At 41.5% G+C, this 8,008-nt stretch overlaps 1 long non-coding RNA gene across 1 annotated transcript; it reads left to right on the top strand.

Moving 5' to 3' along the window:
- Nucleotides 1–1,756: 1,756 nt before the first annotated feature.
- LOC308311538 lies at nt 1,757–6,715 on the top strand. Its single transcript, XR_013963678.1, has 3 exons — nt 1,757–1,893; nt 3,808–3,858; nt 6,674–6,715. It is a non-coding gene; the product is annotated as an uncharacterized lncRNA (long non-coding RNA).
- The last annotated feature ends 1,293 nt before the right edge of the window (nt 6,716–8,008 follow it).

The raw sequence follows: 8,008 nt of genomic DNA, 5'->3' as shown, positions 1-8,008 counted from the left end.
TCTTCCATGCTGTATTACGTACCAGCTCTTTGGTCTTGTCCTCCAGAAAGCACATGATGATTGAACGGGGGGTGGCGGTCGGCGGTGGCTTGGGAATGAGGGATCTGTGGCAGCGCTGTATGCCCAGGTCAATGTCCAGTGCTAACTCGGTTTTGATAAAGTTATTAATGAACCCCATCATGTTATTCCCCTCGCTGTCCTCTGCTACATTGTATAAACGCAGGGCCTGCCGTCGAGACCTCGTTTCTAAGTCCAATACCTTCTCTTGCAATCTCTCGTGGTCTTGTAGTAGTGAACTCATTAATTGTTTGGCGTCTGAGCTCCACTCCTCGACGCTCGCCACCCGCCGCTCTGTCTTTTCCGCGTTGTCCTCGGTGTTTTGTAGGTTGGTGATAAGGCTAGTCAGTTTGTAGTTGAGGTCTGCTTTGAGGTTTGCCATGTCTTTGCGCATTTGCTCGAAAAGAGATTCTTTAAAGCCCTCCAACACCTTCCTAACTTCGGTCCTCATGGCTCTTACATCAGCGTGTATCGCCTCCATGCTCGCTTGTAGGCCTGCCATGGCGTTTCGCCCTGGTGCGTTTAGCTCCGTGTCCACGTTGCCGTTGGCCTCGCAACTCTTCTCCGTTGTTTGTTTATCTTTCTTTTCTGATCTGGTGGTCTTTTTACCACTTTTAGTCTTTCGTTTGTCTCCCCCTTCCATTTTTGTGTTTATATTTCGGGATATAGTTCGTTTTAGGGGAAATAAAGTAGACCTTGTTGGGAGCTGTTGTTCTATGCTGCCGCTCTCTTTGGTGTCATACCGGAAGCACAGTGTTCTGGTCTATATAGGCTGAGCTATAATTCCAGCTGACATCTTTAAGAGTCTCCTGTCTAGATTTATCATGATGTTTGTCAGATTTCAATTCAGACAATAGATTTTTAATTTCAGATACATTAGTGAATGCAAATTCAAATTTGCATTATAATTTGTTCTGCATGATATCATTTTTAATAATTGATCCAGATAGATGACCGTTTGCAGGCAACATGTCATTTCTTATCAACTTAACTTGAAAATAATGGTGAAATAATTGTCGAAATAATCAGCAAATTCTTGGGTCTTGGTGATTCAATAAATGATGGTGTTTTGCTCATTTTATCTCTACCGGTGATTTGATTGAGAGAGAATACTCCAGCGTTTTTTACCATCATGTATAATTTCTACAATTCTAGATTGGTAGTTTAGGCTTTTTTCTGTTTATTTAATGTGGTCACTTTGTCTCTTAAAGAGCGATATGCTAGCCAGTCCTCTGATCTACCTGAATCTACAGAAACTCTTTTACCTTCATCTCTATCTTTCATCAAGCTTCTCAGCGTTGTCAGCTTTTCATCTACTATTTTCAACATGCTTTGAAAAGTAATTATGAAAGTTTAAATTCTGTTGAAACATTGTAACAATACAAATGTTCTCTCATGGGGTCTATGCTGTCACAAACAAATAGATCATTTTGGGGTGATATGCCAGCCAGTCCTGATCTACCTGAATCTACAGAAACTATTTGACCTTCATCTCTATCTTTCATCATCAGGAGATGTGATGACTGCTGTCAAGCTGTCATATGCAGGCGTGGAATGGAAAAGCATGCTTGCATGGAATGCAGAGCATGTTCTAAATGTCTGCCAGGTCAAAAAAAAAAAAAAGTTTACGGGTAGGCGGTAGGCAGGCTATATAAGATCCTGCTTGCCACAGCATAACACACATCTTCCAAATGGATACTGCTGCCATGTTGCTGCTGGTCGTCTTCTGCCTGTGTTCAGCCGACACTGACCTGCCGTTCCAGTTGAGCATCAACCACCTCGAGATCCAAGGACCGTTGGAGGTGAACCTCAACGGCCACAACGACCACATCACAGGTAAGGATGCTGGAGAGGCTGTTACTTCTAGACCATGAGGTTCTAGTGCTGCTTTTTGATTATTAATTAATAAATAAAAAATGTATAGTGGGTTTAATTATTAAATTTATTATTAACCCTTATGCCTTGCGATTTTAATGATTTTACATAGGCCTACTAATATTCTCATATATCCTCTTCTGCCAGAAGTAGGCTACAAAGTAATGTATACGTAAGCATGAGGTTTGCAGATCTTAAAGCTCACAACGAGGGGCCGCATGATATGATGCATTGTGAATTTACGAGTTTGACTTTGGAAATTGAATATTATTCACTGGTGCGCAACACCTCTGAGTGTCAGACAATTGCTCGTTAATAGATTGATTGATTCCACCTGCTGCCTGCACAGCGCTAAACATTGCCCATAGGCTATACAAACGTATGAAAAAGAGGAATTAGAAACAGTGAAAACAGGCCGTTTATAGAGGAATATGGACAGTAAACCCACCCAAGAAGACAAAGCACTTTGACGAGGTCCATGCGTGGTGCGTGCAGTGTGCACTGCACAGTGTGCACTGCGCAGTGCACACTGCGCAGTCAGACCTGCATGCCTGAGAGGGATGGTCAGACAGCGCAGCGCGGTGGCTGTGCTGCCTTTTTTTTATTGATTGAAATATTTATTTAACAGTTTGTAGAATTACAGTACATTTCAAGCACAAACTCAATACAAAGACTGTTAACTGTGAGTGGACGACCCAATTAAGCGTTACACTTGTTTACAACAGGGTCCACATTGTTCAATTCATCAAAACATTTAGAGACATACAAATAGACACTTCTATGTAGTTAAAGAACAGAACAGGAATTCATCATAAAGGAAGCAAAAGGGGAAAACAGTGAGGGGAAAGGGGGGGGATTCAGATTTTACAGAGGCCAGTTTCGAATTGAAGCCGTCCGTAGGTGCCCTTTGAGAGCGGTTTTGAAGGAGTCAAGGGATTCACATGTCTTAATGACTGTTGGTAGGGCGTTCCACATTTTGGTGGCATGGGAGCGAAAATAATTTAGTCCCTTGTTTGTGCCGAATCTGGGTTGTACATGGTTTGTTGCACTCCCTCTGGTGTTGTGGGTGTGGACTTCGTTTACATTAAGGAAGTATTTAGACAGGTACATGGGTATCTTAGTGGTGTATCGAATCTTGTGGACCAGACCCATTGCAAGATGCTGTACTCTGTCGTCGACCCTAAGCCATCCCAGCCTGTCAAAGTGGGCAGGGGTGAGGTGGGTTCGGGGGGTGAGGCCAAGTAGGAGCCTGACCAGTTTGTTTTGTATCTTTATACTATAGCCTATACTAATATATTCTACACTACACCATTAGTAGGCTAACAATAATGTAGATCATCTGTTTTTCTCTTGTCTTTCCAGATTGGTAATCACTATAATTTCTATATAATAATCTGTTCTCCGAAAATAGCTCATCTACAAGCTCACTGCATGGCTGCAGACCGGCTATTTTCGGAGAAGAGATTTATAGACATTATTTATGTGCAAATATAAAATAGCTGTGACGTGATTGATACCGGAAAGCCTGGTGAAGTGAGGTTAGTTTGGAGGGGGCGAGGGGACTACTATACTAAAGCCTGGTGAAGTGAGGTTAGTTTGGAGTGGGCGAGGGGACTATGGCGTCACCGTTTCAGCAAATAGGCGGCATTCTCTGGGAGGTGGTTTCAGAATTAGCCGCGGTTAAGTCCCCCAAAACGCCGTCTCCGTCTGGCAGAAAGGGCAGATGGGCTAAGTACTTGCCCGGGTAACGCACAATACGGCCTCGTCTGCAGGACACCACATCAGTTTGTTTGTTTTCTCCGTTTGTTTGACCCGATGCAGATTGTATGTGTATTTTATCAATTAATTAATTAATTAACATTAATTAATTTTCAGAAAAGGACAACGAATCTAATGAGGTGGAAGCCCCGGGAGGAAGTTCTGCAGGTGAGATATAGGTTATAGATGTTATATAACGTTATATTATTGCGACCATAGAAAACATGTAAGTCAGTCCGTCCGTCACGCCTTGTGACACACTCCATAAATGGCCAATACAGAATTCATTCCATATGTTGATCTGCCCAGCAGTCTGCCGTCACCCAGGCAGATGCATGGGGCGAGGTCGCTTCCCGCCCTCAGGGCGTCTACCTGGTATATTATATTGCATTATTAACCCATTCTGAACGGGAACCCATTTTGGTGTTAGCATCATGTTATGCTTTAGCTATTGAAAAATAGCAGATCTACAAGCTCATGACATTTTTAGAATCTGATCTCGGGTCAGAATGGGTTAATCAGACCAGTGTGTGTCCAGTGGAAACCTCGTATGAATCTGATCTCAGGTCAGAATGGGTTAAAGAATGAGGTAGGAGCAACAGGAGGATGTTCTGTGTAAGAGACGTTGGAAAAACGACTTATACTGTTGCTAAAAGAACACAATAGCGGCCAATCAAATCATCGCTATGGGGTGATCAGCCAATCAAATCATCGTGTTTGTGTTCATACAAACAGACAAAGTTGGGCATGGGAGGGGCTAGCAGTGGCACCCCTCATAAATCTCCATGAATTCAAGGCTTCATGGGGTGTGTAATTAAGTCATATTTTGGGTGAACTACTCCTTTAATTACTTTAATTAATCTCAGAGAATAGATAATTGTTTTTGATGATGTAATTTACTGTAGGCTACAGGTGATCCATATAATCCATAATGGAAAGCTTACTCACTCAACAGTGAAAGTGCATGAGTATTTACTGTATGACTGATTTAATGCTAATGTACTGATTTCAGCTCTTCTTGCTCAGCTGACCACCAGGCTGACTGCTGCTGAAAGCCAAGTGCAACAACTGTGGAGTAAGTATGTTTTATAAATATAATATATACTGACATATTATTAAGTATACATGTATAGAAGTAGGAATTTAAAAAATCCCAAAAGGTTCAATTAAATGGACGACAAAGTACTCACATTTCCACTTTTTAATTGGCACACACTAATAAATAAACGCTCCCCACACATTGACAATGAAAGGGGAATTCAGGTCAAATGTCTGTGATGTGTTTTTCAGAAATGGCTGCCAAATTGAGTGCTAGCGAGAGCAACGTGAAAGACCTCCAAACAAGACTCGGCACCAGTGAGGTCCATGTTGCAGACCTCCAAACCAGACTCAGTACCAGTGAGGTCCATGTTGCAGACCTCCAAACCAGACTCAGTACCAGTGAGGTCCATGTTGCAGACCTCCAAACCAGACTCAGTACCAGTGAGGTCCATGTTGCAGACCTCCAAACAAGACTCGGCACCAGTGAGGGCCAAGTTGAAGTTCTCCAGACCAGACTTAATGCTAGTGAGAGTCAAGGCTTTGAAACCAGACTCAACACCAGTGAAGGTAATTTGATCCAGATGGTGTTCAGCGAATGCAAGTATAAATGTGTAGTGTTTTTTTTTTTTTTATATATTTTTGATCCCACGATTTTGTAACCCATTTTTCACCCCTGTGCCAATCATCTACTGTGATCCTGGGCTCTACACACCCTCCGCCAACCTCGGGAGAGCAAGGGACTTAACTCATGCTCCCTTCATGCCTGAGTGTCCAAGTTGCTCCTTTACACCTGACAGGGGGGAGTTTCCCTGGTTGGACGTAGCGCGTGTGAAGGAACACGTTATTCCAACCAGTTCCTTTCCCCTCCATCAGGCGCCCCGGCTGGCCAGGGGGAGGCAGTTTAGAGACCAGGATTACTGCATGTTTTTGTGAGGGTACCTACCCTAGGGGACACGGGGAGAACATGCAAACTCCACACAGAAGATAATAATATAAATGTGTAGTGTTGAAAAGGGACTTACTTTGGGGTTAAATAGTTCGCACAAAAATCATTTATTTAAGCAATATTACACGAGAGGGTGTGGGTTAATATTACACGAGAGGGTGTGGTTTAACGTAATTATTGCCACTTCAGTGATGCTTGCGGAACTCGACTTCGTCTCGTTCCTTACCGCATCACTGTTGTGGCAATAATCACGTTAAAAAACACCCTCTCGTGTAATAAATATTGCAAGTATACAACAGTTACCCTTAAAACTATGAAAATCGCTGAAAAAAAAAAAAAGATTAATGACAGATGTAGTCACTACGATCACAAATGTCCCAATAAACTAGGTAGCCTAGCCACCGAGTTTGCTAGCGCTCTGGGAGAACAGAACAGCTGAATTCTTTGTTTTTATTAGGTGGTGAACGGTGCTGGTTTAACCCACGGCTAGAAGGCTGTTTCAACCAATCAGATTGCTTCCTCGAAACGATCAGTTACACACCAAACAAAGCCTTGAATTGACCACGACTCAACCGGTCATCAAATTATTGGAATGTGACAAAAACTGGAAAAAAAATCACACCCGTGTGAAGTGAAGGGCGCTCTTATCATACATCACATTCCGTGCTCAGCCAATCAAATCATCATCACAAATGTAATTCTGGCCAATCACGTTTGGCGTCTTCACTTTTCTGCCATCACATTTTATCCTCGGCCAATCAAATCATCACTATGGGGTGATCAGCCAATCAAATCATCGTGTTTGTGTTCACAAACAGACAAAGCTGGGCATAGGAGGGGCTTTCATTGATCTCAGAGAATAGATAACTTTTTTGATGATGTAATTTACTGTACAGTTGATCCATATAATCCATAATGGAAAGCTTACTCACTCAACAGTGAAAGTGCATGAGTATTTACTGTATGACTGACTTAATGCTAATGTGCTGATTTCAGCTCATCTTGCTCAGCTGACAAGCCAAGTACAACAACTGTGGAGTAAGTATGTTTTATAAATATAATATATACCAACATATTATTAAGTATACATGTATATCAAAAGTAGGAATTGAAACAATCCCCAAAAGGTTCAATTAAATGGAGGACAAAGTACTCATATTTCCACTTGGCACACACTAATAAATAAACGCTTAGACGCTTAGTATGTTCATTCATATATTAATAATTATATATTAATTAAAGTATGATATACTAATATAAAATACTACATGTATGCTTAGTAAACATATTATGTTCAGTCTTAATTATGTATGAACTATGAAGACTGAACTATGCTGATCCATGACAGAATAATGTTAGAATATTATAATGTAGTGTTGCTGATCCATGACAGAACAATCAGAAAGATAGTCTTTGAAAGAGAAAGAAGTGGCCGCACACCCCTCCACACTGGTCTGATATAGCCACACACTGGTATAGCTAAAGAACACACACTGGTATAGCTAAAGAACACACACTGGTATATCTAAAGAACACACTGGTATAGCTAAAGAACACACACTGGTTTGATATAGCTAAAGAACACACACTGGTATAGCTAAAGAACACACTGGTATAGCTAAAGAACACACACTGGTATAGCTAAAGAACACACTGGTATAGCTAAAGAACACACTGGTATAGCTAAAGAACACACTGGTATAGCTAAAGAACACACACTGGTATAGCTAAAGAACACACACTGGTATAGCTAAAGAACACACACTGGTATAGCTAAAGAACACACACTGGTATAGCTAAAGAACACACACTGGTATAGCTAAAGAACACACACTGGTATAGCTAAAGAACACACTGGTATAGCTAAAGAACACACACTGGTATAGCTAAAGAACACACACTGGTATAGCTAAAGAACACACTGGTATAGCTAAAGAACACACACTGGTATAGCTAAAGAACACACACTGGTATAGCTAAAGAACACACTGGTATAGCTAAAGAACACACACTGGTATAGCTAAAGAACACACTGGTATAGCTAAAGAACACACACTGGTATAGCTAAAGAACACACACTGGTATAGCTAAAGAACACACACTGGTATAGCTAAAGAACACACTGGTATAGCTAAAGAACACACACTGGTATAGCTAAAGAACACACACTGGTATAGCCAAAGAACACACACTGGTATAGCTAAAGAACACACACTGGTATAGCTAAAGAACACACACTGGTATAGCTAAAGAACACACACTGGTATAGCTAAAGAACACACACTGGTATAGCTAAAGAACACACACTGGTATAGCTAAAGAACACACACT

The sequence above is a fragment of the Protomyctophum bolini genome (assembly GCF_963924005.1).
Source record: "Protomyctophum bolini genome assembly, chromosome: 24".
In the NCBI taxonomy this organism is placed as follows: domain Eukaryota; kingdom Metazoa; phylum Chordata; class Actinopteri; order Myctophiformes; family Myctophidae; genus Protomyctophum; species Protomyctophum bolini.
This window is presented reverse-complemented; position numbering and strand designations above follow the sequence as displayed.